We start from the raw sequence: 14,882 nt of genomic DNA, 5'->3' as shown, positions 1-14,882 counted from the left end.
ACTTTATCAGTGACCAATCATGAATTGAACAGTACAACATGTGACTTTGACGCATCAAGCGTGAGTGACTTTGACACATAGCGTGAGTGAAATGCCCGCGCCACAGTCATCGAGTCTCCGGCCCGATAGCATTTGTCTTAAATAACCACAAAGCTACCCATCAAATGTTCAGAGGTATGTTTAAGTTAAAACTTGCTTGGAAATATGAAGATGCAAACTGTAACTCAAAAAACCCAGGGGACTTATACCACTGTCAATTACTTTTTAGATGGGTCGCCACCAAGAAATTCCTTTTCGTTATTATTTTTCTTACGACAAGCTGTCTTAACAAGTCTGTCTGCAATATTAAAGGATGTGGGGGAGAAGTACAGTAGCCGGGATTCACTGAAGTAAGTTACAGAGGCACATTTAACGTAAACATCCAGCAGAGTATGCTGCGGTTTCAACCAGTAAAAGACCGGCATAAAACACATAAAACGGGTCGTTTTTTTCAGCTGTTTATACTTAAAATTAATGCAGGTATTTCTTTTGTGGTTTTAACAATTAATGAAATGTTGAAGTTTATTTATATCATGTGTTATGTTATTATTTTTGTGTGAAAAATAGTCTGTATGCATGCATTTGTTAAAGTATAGCCTGAATTAAAATAACGTTATTAACCGGTATTTTTTCGAAGTAAACCGTTTTCGGAACGGAAATGTTCAATGAGGAACGCAAAAACGGAAACGTTAAAATATCGATTCTGCTCGGAGTGAAACGATTGCTAATTTTTTTCGTTTTTAAGCCCTGATACAAACTATGTATAACAACAACGGACATAATTACAGCATGCAGTCGTATGTCCATGGTGTCTGCTGTATTTTCCCTCTTTTTTGTTTACTTCCGGGGTTCCGTTGGAATTGTACGTTGGTTCTGACCAATGGAGAAGCAGTTTAGGAAATACGTTCAAATACATGTGGCCAATGAGTGATGTGGATCTTATCACATGGCTGAATTTTGGTTTGTTTCAACTGGTGCAGACCAAAGCAATCAGTTTGGTGTGAAAAGGAACCAAAACTGCTAAAAAAGCTACAATGTATCATTTTTTGCTTTGGTCCGGACCAAATGAACCATCTAAAGATGTGAAAACCCTAAAACTGTGGCGTAGTTCCTCCACCATTTGACAGCGCTGTGTCAAACGTGGGAACTTCGCTCACACAAATACTTTGATTTCACGGGGCACTGCAAGAACCGACAGGCGAATGACATCAAAGTGTCACGAGAGCGATTCAAAAGCAGACTCCTTTGTATAAATTCTCACATCACTTTTGCGTTACAATGATGTAGGGGTGGGCGGTATGAGCAAAAATTCATATCAAGGTATTTTTCACTCTTCAGCCGGTATAACGGTATTACGGTATGTCGCCATATGAGATAAAACATTTTGGAGTCACACTGTAGTAAACCTTAATTACAGACAAAATTTGTATTTTTAACCTTATGTTACTAATAAGTGAGGGATTGGACATAGACATGATTTTTTATCTTTTCCCATTTTTTCCTTTCAAAGCGCCATTGTGTGGATGGGTGGACTCATCTTCTTATGCATATTGTCACTAATATGGAAAGTATGAAATATGGAAATTAGTATGGTCATTTGCTGGTAGGCTATGTGCCTTATTACAATGTTTTACGCTACGTCCAACAACTTTAAAGCTGTGTGCTGTATATCTTGTGTCTGTTTGATTTATAAATATACAAAGAACGATTTTCTTTTTGTTGTTAATATGAACATCTGATGGGAGATGCCATCTCACTTTAAATTATTATTAATCCCTGACTGCATTAATGAATGCATTAATGAATGCATTTAATTGCATTTAATTTAATTAACCAGCAGATTCAGATTGCCAAAAACACTCCACTCATACGTTTTTATGCGTAAATATGCACTATGTATTGTTTAATAGCCTCTCTAATTAATAAATCTGCATTAAGAAAACGAAATTTACCATTAAAGTCTGTTTTTAATGTGTTTGGTACGTTGCTTACGTTATCCGCTAAAGCACTCTGAAAGCGCTATTAATTTTACCGTAACTCCTCAACCATTTGCGCTATCAAAAAAGGAATGGTTCCTAAAAGAAGATAAATTGCACTTTTTGGCAAATTATGGTTTATTACGGTAATTTCTTGCTTTCCGTCATCCAATCGCTTACCTGGAGAGCTCGTTCAGGGCGCAGTAGAGAGAGCAGATCTGAGTGAAGGGAGTAACACCGTTAAACGCCTTTGAAGCAGTGAGGTAAAAAAAAGGCTCCTAAATGTATAACACTGTTGACGCGCTGTTGGTGCCTTGGGACTTGACAGTCCGACTGTTTAAGTTGATTTTCAATAAAGCAGTGTTGATTTTGTTCGCTTCTGGGTCCTGTTATGTTTCAGAACCTGGTAATGCTTAGCCACGGGCTTGTTTCTCGCCAAACTCGCTGTATACACCTGAAATATAGTCTTTGGCAGGATTTGCGTGCACTATTATGTGCATCCTCTTAAAAAAATGATGATTAAAAATTGATTGAAGTGCGATCGGAGCTTTTCGTTTTGCGTTTCTGTGGACAGCGCATCTCGGGAACGGAGGTATGACTTTTAAGACTTGGGTAAACTCGCGCGGGGTCTTAAAAAAATAACATTCATAAAGTTAAATTTAAGTCCTAGAATGAAGATCTGGGCGTTTTAAGGCCATAGATATAACTTTCTGAAGTTTAGTTTTTTGTAACAACCCGCGGGAACCCTGATAAGTGCAAAAATAGAATTTAAAATATGTAACGCCGGTATCAACGGTTTTGCGAAATCCATATCATGGCGTGACACAATACCGGTAATTACTATCATACCGGTTTATTGCCCACCCCTACAATGATGGTTCTGACGTATGAAGCCAAACACACCCAAATAACACAGCTTTGTTTTTAAGTCTAGCTTTTATCCAATTGTTAAGAGGAAAGCAGAGAAAGATGGTATTAAGAGACTGTAATAAACCCCATGATAACCTTGGGCGCGCACACACACACACACAATGTAACGTCCCACATTGTCCCACACAAACTTACTACTTGTCCCACATTTGGTTTGTTGGGTGGTCAGATAAAGTGGACATAAAGAGTCAAGGGTTTGAATTACATAATCAAGTACCAAACTCCATCATCCTTTCAGAGTGGAAGTCTACAGGCTTCTATAAACACAGCACAGACTTTAGTCTGTCTTAGTTGAAATGACTCGTGAACTTGCGGCTCTGATGTTTAACGCCAAGTACAACCTGTCCACCAGGCAGGAAAAGGCTGATTGACATGCCAAAGGCATCATGGGTCAGACTGGCAGTCTAAACATCTCTAGGTCACAAAGGCAGTCCGGCACATATGTGCCCCATAATGCATTACAGCATTAGACATGTGGTGAATTCATGTAGCACACAGATACTGAAACCAATAGTACTGCAAAAGTGAAACCTGCAATTTCCACTAGGGTTGGGCGATATATCGGATGAGATTGTTATGCGCATCTCATCAGTAAAGCCGGCTTGTGATTAGTAGTAAATCGCATCACCTGCTTTCAGATGGAGCCGCATTAACTACACGGTAGCCATTTCTCAATGTCAAGGAAGGATCCTCGGAAGCCAGAATTTCGAGGATGCTACGTCATCGACGTCCATCGAAGGACTGTTCCAATGTCGAGGATCCTCGGAACTTCAGCCAAGGACTGAATCCTTCGTTCGAGAAATATCCCATATACAGGAAAGGATGCATATGTGTATCCTTCGCGCTCTTCGCTCGCTGAAATCACCCATAATCCTATGCGCGCAGCACCGAAAGCACACCTTTCATTGAACGCAATTACGCAATAACGTGCACTTGCTAGCCTGTTCCATTTAACGTGTTCTCCGAATGCTTAAGAGGAGCCTCGCCTAGCCTCTGAAAGAAGTGACTTGTAAGGACTAGTCCTGCCAAGGAAGTTTCCTGGACATTGAGAAACGGCCAGAGCCGTAGTTCACTGACAAGCCAGGCAATATCGTGTTAATTATCGCAGGTGATAATGAATGCGATATTGCCTAGCTACTAAATCACCGAACCAGCTTTACTAATGAGATGCGCATGACAATCCCACCCGATATATTGCCCAGCCCTGATTTCCACTCCTAATGAAGAAGAAAATGCTAGATTTTGGTGATATTAATCACAGTGGGCCAGATTTACTAAACAGGCCAAATTAGCAATTCCAAAAAAGTGCAGATGGGAGTGTAAATTTATGTGAAAAATTATCTAATTTCCATAATGACGACACAATTTGACTGATGCTTTTAGGTGTTAAATACTGGCACAAATAGCAGTAAATTGACAAGCGCAAACCTTAGCAAATCTAACCATTGAAAAACGGGGGTGTTTTCCTTTAATATAACCACCAAACGGTATCAGCATCGTTATCAGCAGATATAACTCTTAATATTCGGCTATCGATTAAAAAATGTAATAACGATAGATCTTTAATGCCCATGCCTTTCTTGTGTGTCTTCAGTAAATCAGTAGTTTTTTAACACACAAAAGATGTTTTGTGTTGCTGCAAACTGATTAAATCTGGCCCAGTATCTTCACATTTTATTAAGACTTTCTTTCATAATTTCTAATAAAAATTTGATCAGCACTTGCTTATGTTAAACACAGGGTGTTGAGAGGTTGCTTACTACCCCAGGTCAAAAAAAAAATCACCCAAAGTCTCCATTATTCTATATTCAGGTAAAGTATATTAAAAGCATGGTATTTTTACAGCATAACGCACCACTAATTAATATGAAGGCCTTTTGAATAATATGGCAAATTTGGCGATTTTTAAACATCCAACAAGACAATAAGAAGCCCTAGATCAAAATCAGCCAATCAGCATGCAACACACCAGTTCCACTTTCCCAACAAGACCAGATCAGATAGCACCACCAATCACAGGGCTTTAGAAAACGATATCACTCGTGTCGTCAAACACATGCTTTCTAGATAAGGGAACCTGGTGAAGATCCGCAATATCACTGACACGGCGCCCAACTTCTTAGCTAAATGGGGAAAAATATGTATTATTACAGTAACCGATTCAACAATCCTCTATCCCAAAATCCACAAGGGTTTGATACGAGATACATTCTGAGCTTTATTAAAAATCTGTCAAAGGCCTGGAATCAGGCCCTAAATAACACAGTCAACTATTTGGCGAAGGCTACCGATCTTTGAGTAAAAGAGGCCTTCGGCAACCTACCACGGTAAATAGGACACGTATCGGGTTTTCCTTACACCGACCGGTTCACATGACAAAATCACACACATCTACATAATTGGCGCTATTGACTAGTCTGCGGAGCCAGAGGTGGACCATTATCAGAACCGACCCAAACCTCCGGGGCTTTAGCTCTGCCTAGCGTTATAGGAGAAGACAGAATAGCAGCTGCCCGTGGATCTCACTGCACTTATTTATATTGACAGCAAATTCAATAATGAACTCGCACTCCATGTCTCACTCTCACAGCACCACAGAGACCTCTCGTATGTCTCACCCAAAACAAAACTGAATGACGCACAGGAAAAAAAACGCTCACTGGTCAAAGGCTGCATTTACACTGCAGCTAAATGTGACCCAAATCTGATTATCTCTTCAAATCAGATTTTCTTCATAGGGCTGTTCACATGATATTTTAACTGTTTTTAAATCAGACGCTGGTCTGAACAGACCACACTCTTTGACTGACCTGCATGCATATAACAAACAGTAGCATTTTTATCATTATGATCAAATTAATGTATCAAACTTATAGTTAGTCATTCATTTTATTTATTACACGACTCGTTGGAATGCTTGATTTTGATTAGCAGGTTTGATATTCCCAGATAACAATGGCTCAAAGCTATAGCACACGGGTAACTTGGGTCGCACTGGTGTTATATGTCGGGGCACTAACCACGGGGCTATTAGCGCCAACGCTGCAAATCTTTTGACAAGTACAGTTTCATGGCGCTTTTCCATTGCATAGCACCCCACGATTTGTTTGGGTCAGGTCGGGTCAGCTCACCTCACTTTGGCTTGGTAAGCTTTTCAATCGAGTTTAGCAACACTTTGAAGTGGGAGGGATTATAGGCGCGTTTTATTTGCGCTGACGTCATACAAGTGAGAGCGTCATTGTACATTCCCATACATTTATTTATTTCTCAGTCTGCCACAAAATTAAAATTGACCAGCGAATGTGCCGCTACAAGTCTGGAAAAAACTGTTAAGGTGTTTGTGATTCTCAACCTGTGGATTTTTTTCGTCACTAAAATGGAGTTTGGGAACTTAAAGCAAAGCACAGATGACAACAGGTACTGCAACCAGTGGAAAAGCCCCCAAAAACGTCATTATATTACACAAAATACAGAGAAATAAACAGGCTTCTCTTGCAGAAGGTCTGCATTCGTTAAAAATTTGCATAATATTTAATGTTCCTTGCCTTACTTATGAGGTAAATAGCCATTTAAAAAGCAGGATAATGTACAGGCAGCTGGTTGTTATTATGAAATAAGCTCCTTTAGTGTGATAAGACCCTCCACTTCATGCCGGACCCTCCTCTTTTTTTCTGCAATAAAAACGTCTGCCTATACATTATCCCTTACTTACAACATGATGTATTTAATAATGCAGTAGTGTACATGATGCAAACTACATCTAGGAAACACCTGCGCATCTGTCCCAGTTTCCATCTAAGCAATGAACGCATGAAAATGATCAATGAAGATCTTATTTGATATTGCCAGCTCTGACACATACAAAGCAGCGGTCTATTACTGAATTTAATGCCCCACTACCCGCATATGAATAGAAGAGAGATTTTAATATTGCTTTGAAAAGATGTATTGCTGTTCTACATAACAAAGGACACAGACTCAAAGAGATTTATCTCTCTTCGATTTCGTTGCCCGCCGCAGAAGTCCTAGATCTGCATTTCTAACAAAATGCTTCATTCACACTGCACTGCAGTCCTGGATCTGAGGTCATCCATCAAAACACAGGGAGGAAAAGGGAGTGGAGAGCAGGAGGGCAGAAACTATACTGATGTCAGAGAAGAGAGGAACCGTGTGACAGTGAATACCTAATTTCACAGACACTTTGATCTTTAAGCATATATACCATTCATTTTCTCAAATGGCATTTCAAAAATTTTAGGAATCTTTCTTTTTAAGAGTGTAGAATTACATTATCCAATCAAAATATGACGAATTATCGAATTAAAAAAAAAGACAAAATGACTGAACATGTACTTTGCAATACAAATGAAGAGTTTGGTTCCAAAATGCGATAAACGCCATTTAAAAAAAAATTGTTACCACCAAAATCAGTATTGTATCAGGTCAGTATTAAAAGTAAACTCTTAATTTTACGCAAATTCCAATATCCACCATGTTATTCTGTCATCTGTTCTCCCTTTTTCCCAGAACGCAATAAACGCCAGTCCTCCTCTGCAGAATGTAATAAATCCGCTTAACAAATCATAGCGCACCATTCCACACATTGTAAACAATAATGGCAGCGCTTTGAATACACACAGGATCCTAGTTTTCTTCATCTACTTTGTACTTTGTGATCAACAAACAAACAAAAACAAAATAATAATTTTGGTGACATGGATAAACCTGTGGTGGTTTTCTGTGGCGTGGAAGAAACGTAAGCCACTCGGGCCCTCAGGCCACGGAAAAATGTCGGCTGTTGCTTGTTCTCACACGACAGCATCATGCTAACGCATTGACCCCTGAGGATCTTATGAAAAACTTTCCATTATTTTAATCGAAGTCAACGAAAATCGAGCAGGACCAAAACATTTTACAGCTGATTGCTGTCAAAAAAGTTCAGCAACGACAGCAGCAATGACAGTGTTCTTAATATGACAAAGTAAGTGTTTTGATTAACGCTATTAATGTTTATTTTTAGATCAGTGTATATTACTAGTCAACTAAATGAATATAACATGGCAAAAATAAATGCACATTTATATATCGATTCAATAGATCGTCATGGAATTATTGCATTTTGCAGAAAAGAATAATCAGTTTTTTTTTAAAAAATCTTTAAAAATTCAAATCCATAATTTTATTTTCAATGTTATTATAACCTAAAGATACTATGTGAATGTTTGTAACAGAAAATATTAGTTTTCATCTTCACTTTCTTGGTATAGAAAACCATACCGAAAATTGGTCAAAATGGATTTATTGCGTTTTGGAACCCAACTCTTCAAATATACTTTCAATATTTTAGTTATTTTGGATTGCAGGGAAACTTACTCAAGTACTTTATTCGCAATGATTCATGGAAGCTAACAGTTTTTTTCTAGAACCAAACCCATTTCCTCGGATAGGTTGAACCCTCAAGGATTATAGGCGGTGAAGCTATTTTTTAAGTTAACTATGTCTGTTGAATTCCAAACAAAAGCCTCATGAGTGACAAAGTCACCCAACAGCAGTGTAAAAGACTGAGTAGATACAAAGACACATTAAAGATGTGATTAAAAGTCAGGGTTATTCCATCAAATTTCTATTCCTGAAATTTTCCTAAAATACATTTAAAAACATTAGCATTTTGTTATTGAGAAATGAATTTGAACTTGTTTTCTCTGCAGTTTTTAAGATCGGAAACATATATTTTTTTGTTATCTGGACCATGTTTTCCTCACTATAATTTTTAGTAAATAAATGCAAATGAAACGTAATTTTTATTAGGAACTTGGCAGAAATGTTGTCAGTAGTTGGCAAAATGATAATTTTACCTAAACAAAACTGAAAGGGACCCACTGAAATGGTCTATTCAATTTTTCTGCAACTGTATATGTGACCCTGGACTACAAAACCAGTCATATGGGTCTTTTTTCTGAAGGATAAAAAACAAGCTTTCCATTGATGTTTGTTAGGATAGGACAATATTTGGCCGAGAGGCAACTATTTGGAAATCTGAAACCCAAGGCTGCAAATTATATTTTATTTTTTTGAGAAAATCGCCTTTAAGGACCAATCTCATCTCTCTGTCTTACCCCTTCCCCTTTGTCTTAAGACAGATCGTTCGTCTACAAAATGAGACACCACTCGATTACTGTTTGCGTCACCTTCCCTTGACGCTGGCTGCTACGTAAACAGACAAGCATTGACATAAACAAGGAAGATACCGTCGTCTCAGGTGTGTTATCGATTGCCTGAGCTGAGCTCAACAAATAGCGCATAACTTAGCTGCTAGCTAGCGCCTTAGCTAGCGATTCATAACAAAAACATTACAATTAAAACCGCTTGAACATTTTATTAAAAGTCTCATAAAACACGTGTGTCATAATATAATCTCAATTAAACTGCTGAAAATAACGTAACTTTCATTTGTGCGACTCCTTGACAGTTCAACGTTCAGCCATAAAACATCTTGATGCCGGCTCTCCTGAGAAATTCCTACGTTTACGCTTACCCCTCTCTTTCAAGTGTGGTCCTTATCACACTTCGTTTCCAGGGCTATGTATCCCTACACCTTGGCCTTAGCCCTCGATCAAATAGAGAATTGAGACGCCACTTCGCCTCACATGAACGCGCAAAACCGAGGGGTAGGGGTAAGACAGAGAAATGAGACACACCCTAAAGTTGTCCATATGAAGTCCTTAGCAACACATACTACTAATGATTAATACATTTTTATATATTTACGGTAGGAAATGTAAAAAATATCTTCATGGAACATGACCTTTACTTAATATCCTAATGATCTTTGGCATAAAAATAGACAATTTTGACCCATACAATGTATTATTGGCTATTGCCACAAAAATACATGTGGGACTTATGACTGGTTTTGTGGTCCAGGGTCACATATGTGTGTCATTTTTGGGGATTTATGGTTTCTACATAAAATCAAGAACATTCTGTAAATTTACATTCTGTAAATGCAATCTTGATATCTTTATTATATATTGACTGAGCAAAATCATGCCAGATAAAGTAAAATTAGTGAGTGAAATGCTCTAATCTCCGAGACCTGCATTTTACAGACAGGGTGACATAAAATAACTCATTAACTTTAAAGTTGTATAGAAAGAGTTAACATGCCACCACTAAACAATCAATAAATAAAATCTCTATGGAGAGAAAAAAAGAAATGGACCGCTGGTCTGTTTGGCTCCAAGCTCGTAGCTGTGATCCAGGTATCGGATCATTGATAGTCTGGGCAGAGCTTTCAGATGAAAGTAAGTAAGTACTGCTCGATTTGGAAAGCAGGGTGCAGATTTATAATAAGGTCTAGAGGGAACAACTATATTCATCTCTAATCAATAGGCAGTGGGAACAATAACATTAACTTGTACCAAACTTAGCCTTGGGCAAAATGAGTTGCCTTGTTCTGACTGGGCCAAAAGAGTGGGCGAGGGATAAGGACACAACACAGCCTAAATTCGAATCTCCCATACATACATGTTACATACATACATATATAGCTGTGCACCTTCATACCTCCAATTACAAAAAATGTGCACATACTATAATGCATATGATTTTAGTTTCACCGCTCACGCCTAAATGAAAAAGTAAGAGAGCAAAAGGGAAAAATTAAAAACTCTTTCATTGAACTTACTTGAGTGCTGAAGAGTGAACGTCCTTGATTGAATAAGGATCCTATATCAACTATAGAGATGTTCATCTTCACACTGTCTGCTCCCAAGAGCTCTGAATGCAGTCTTAAGACTGTCGTTTTCTAAGCAAATGAAACAGAATAAATCTCGCAAGGGTCTGAAATCCCAGCACACTTGGGACCCCTGGCACCCACGTCTTTAGACAGCTTACTTCTACAACAAGAGAGGCTTTGCACCAGGGGCGCGCAAAGCCCAAAGGTTTTGTTAAGCCTGCGAAACGAGCACGAAAAAACACAGAAACATGGCTAAAACAATGCATGCTTTCAAAAGTTGCCTGAAAAGCCTGAATCGCATGCTTGGCCAGAATTTTAGAAAGGATCGGGTTCCAATTGAAAAAACTTTTCCTAAATCAAATACCTTAAAAAAGCACAGATACGTCGGTAAAGGCATGCATTCTTAGACCGGATGTGTTAAAAAAAAAATCACAGTATTCGTTTAGAATACACACATCTCAAAGTTATTATACATTTTGTGTTACTTTTAACACAACTTTTTATTTATTTTAACACCTACTCAACAATAAATGACACAATGTGCAAAAATGACACAAAAATTGTGTAAACAATTAACACATCCTTTCCTAGAGTGTGCAAACACACCAACTTTTTGGGACTTTAGCTAATTCACCATATCCCCTGGAGATAGATAAGTCCATACATACCTTTTTCAGCCTAGCTTAGCACAAAGACTGGAAGTAAATGGCTCCAGCTAGCATACTGCTCCCAATAAGTGACAAAAGAATGCCTAAATTTTACTATTTATATGCTGTATGTTGTGATTTGTATAGTCACAGCGTGTAAAAATGACAAGGTAATATGAGACAGCTATCTTTTAATTGTATACATACTGGGCAGTGCTTGGCCTTCTGAGAATATAGTATGCTAGCTGGAGCCATTTACTTCCAGTCTTTGTGCTAAGCTAGGCTAGCGGTGGGTGTGTCAAACAGAGTTACGGGATGCACGGAGATGAAAAGGGTATGTATGGACTTATCTAACTCCGGGGGATACCGTGAATAAGCTATAGTCCCAAAAAGTCATTGTGTTCCTTTAAAAGCAAACTTAGCAGGTGCTATACAATGCAACACAGGAACCATGTTTCAATAAAGATCCTTTAACATCTGAAGAACATTTGTGACCCTGGACAACAAAACCGGCCATAAGGGTCAATATTCTAAATAGAGATTTATACATCACCTGAAAGTTTCATTGATGTATGGTTTGCTAAGATAGGACAATATTTGGCCAAGTTACAACTCTTCCAAATATAGCAACACATTACTAATGATAATGATAAATATATTTTTGAAATAGTTATGGTCAGAAACGTACAAAATACCTTCATGGAACATAATCTTTACTTTTTCATCCTAATGATTTTGACATTCATTTTTTTTATAATTTTGACCCATACAATGTTATGTTGGCTATTGCTACAAATAAAGCTGTTTTTGTGATCCAGGGTCACATTTTGGTTAACAAAATGTTCTTTGTAGTGGAAAAGGACTACAAAAAGGTCATAAAGAAACTTTAACTGAATGGTTCTTTGGGGAACCAAAAATGGTTCCTCTGTCATCGCTGTAGCACCATTATATTTAAGAGTGTAAGGGAACATTATATGAATGATGACTGGTTATAAGATCAATAACAAAATTTCACAACATCAGTGCTAAAAAGCAAGAGGTGAATGAATCCAGGTCCACGTAATTTCATCTTTTAGCCAGACTGTACAGTATGTCTCTGACGGCAAGTCATTGAAACATAGAACAAAAAGCTAAATTGATATCACCTTTGTTAAATAAATTAATGAAAGTCTTTGTTAAAACGCTGATTTCATATTACCATGAGTAATAAATACATGGAATTTTCCATCGGCTATCCCCTTTATATACATCAGAGCGTCTACTAGGGCTAGGCAATAAAAAAACATTTGAAATTTATTTCGATATTCATTTGAAGTTTGACAACGTGTGATATGTATTTGATCATAAGCAGATTAAAACCTTCAACCTAACATTCACTGTCACGAAAAGTAGTTTCACTAAAATAAAAAATGCATTACAAAATAAGCAAAGCATGTTTTTCCAAACCACTTTTACCAACTTAAGCCAACATTACCATTTATATGGTGCAATACAGAGCAAAAAAAAAAAAAACATTTTACAATCACTTAAACCAAAGTGCTACTGAAGTATAAACCAGACGCACTATAAAAAAATACTCTGCAGTCACCAGACGAGAAGGATTCTCATAAACCATTAATAAAAACACGTTGCCTTAAAATCACTGCAGTATTCACAATGCTGCTAAATGTTCACCAGCAAAATCATCAAACACAGTAAATCTATTTGATACAGCGCCAGGCTATCCTGCCATCAAGTCTTTTCATATTTTGCCCCCTCTCTGTGTGTGTTTGAGTATGTTCATTGCAGATTCACTTACCCGCTGTTTTATAGCAGTGAACGATGGTTCGACCTCTAACAGTCCTCGACAAGATTCGTCCCGCTGCGAAGAGAAAGAGAAATAAAACATCAGCCCAGAGCTCAGGCGAGCCTTTATTAGATGCTCCTAAACTCTTTAAATAAGAAGAACATGGTGAGAAAAATGAGCAGATTTCCCCAAGAACCAGATGTTAGACATGTTCTTCATTTCCTAACTCCTCTCCGCTCTCATATAAAGTCTGAGAGGATTCATCAATGTGGCGGGCAGATGAGTCGAATGTAAATGAGGTCAGATGTACAAACACCAGTGAAGTGTCACGATTTCTGCTATCGCATTTGATAACACTAAACTAAATTTTATTAAGAACTTATTTCAGTTATAAAAATGAAATATTAATACTTATTTAAAATGGCATGTGGCATGTCTTAAAGGGGACATAACATGCAAATCTGACTTTTTTCATGTTTAAGTGCTATAATTGGGTCCCCAGTGCTTCTATCAACCTTAAAAATAGGGATGCACTGAAATGAAAATTCTTGCCCGAAACCGAAAAAGAGGAAACCAAGGCCGAAAACCGAAAACACCGAAAGAAATTAAGCCAATTATTAGTACAATTGCATTTATGGCTATGACTATGTACTAACTTTACTAGGCGTGTGATGGATCACAAAACTCACAGTTCGGATCACATTACAGTTTTTGAGGCACGGATCGGATTATTTTTCGGATCAGCAAAAAAGGGGTGGGAAAAATCTAATAACAAATAAAGAAATTACAAACATTTATAAAAAAGAACAGAGTTGCATCTTAAGTTAGGTCTAAAATTAGCATCAGGTACAGAAATCGAATTATATGAATCATAACACTGTCTTTATTGTATAAATTAAATATAATAATTATTTTTTTAGAGATACACAAGTGATTTTCTCTTTGTCTTGGGTTGTTTGATTAACATTGATGACACAGACTTAAGTAGGTTAATTGAGGTTACTGTCTCTTTAAGACCAAACAAGCACAGACTGGTTTCTGACTCTAATCTATACATACACTTTAAACATAAACAAATGTTTTTATTACAAAAAGAATACTGTAGAGATCATTTTGTTTGTATGTGCCCTGTCAAGAACAGAAAAACTTTATGTTTGCTTGCTTTTTAAAACGCATCTCTCCGTGTATGCACTACTGAGTGCACTTAAATGCGTGTACACACACAGACAGTCACTCCACATAAAAACATTATGTTGTTTTTCATTGCTCTGTTTGCCAAATGCATTTTATTTTAGAAAAGAGAAAAACGAAAATGCTCTTTTGGGCCATTTTTGGACAACATTTTTCGGTGGCCAGATATTCGGTGCATTTTTGCTTACACCTACAAAGTGGAAATTTTAACATGCTATAATAAACTATCTATATGGTATTTTGAGCTAAAACTTCACATATGTACTCTGGGGACACCAAAGATTTATTTCACATCTTAAAAAAGCCTTGTGAAACGTTCCCTTTAAGGCACACAAAACTCGAGAAGTGCCTGTAACATAACCATATAAGCTACATTATAAGCTTCATACTGCTGAAAAGAGATCTGTCTATGTCACATAAACTGGAGTCTGAGAGCAGTAGCCAATAGATCAACAGGGTTCGTTAAATAACCATGTCTGTGGTTGATATTATAAGAGCCCATTCATCCAGATAGATCATTTCTATTATAAAATCATTGCAAACAGCTTTCTGTGATTGGTGGAGCTTCTTACAAC

General features: G+C 37.5%; 1 protein-coding gene across 2 annotated transcripts in view; it reads right to left on the bottom strand.

Moving 5' to 3' along the window:
• Window positions 1-14,882, bottom strand: part of adarb1b (adenosine deaminase RNA specific B1b) — a 197,801-nt gene that overhangs the window by 118,660 nt on the left and 64,259 nt on the right. For both annotated transcript variants that reach the window (XM_055214837.2, XM_073854699.1), the window contains exon 2: window positions 13,129-13,191. The gene's annotated coding sequence lies outside the window, so the exon portion shown is untranslated. The remainder of the gene's footprint in view (window positions 1-13,128; window positions 13,192-14,882) is intronic.

Source organism: Misgurnus anguillicaudatus, chromosome 17 (genome assembly GCF_027580225.2).
Source record: "Misgurnus anguillicaudatus chromosome 17, ASM2758022v2, whole genome shotgun sequence".
In the NCBI taxonomy this organism is placed as follows: domain Eukaryota; kingdom Metazoa; phylum Chordata; class Actinopteri; order Cypriniformes; family Cobitidae; genus Misgurnus; species Misgurnus anguillicaudatus.
The sequence above is the reverse complement of the archived record's forward strand: the minus strand, read 5'-3'. Positions and strand labels throughout refer to the sequence as shown.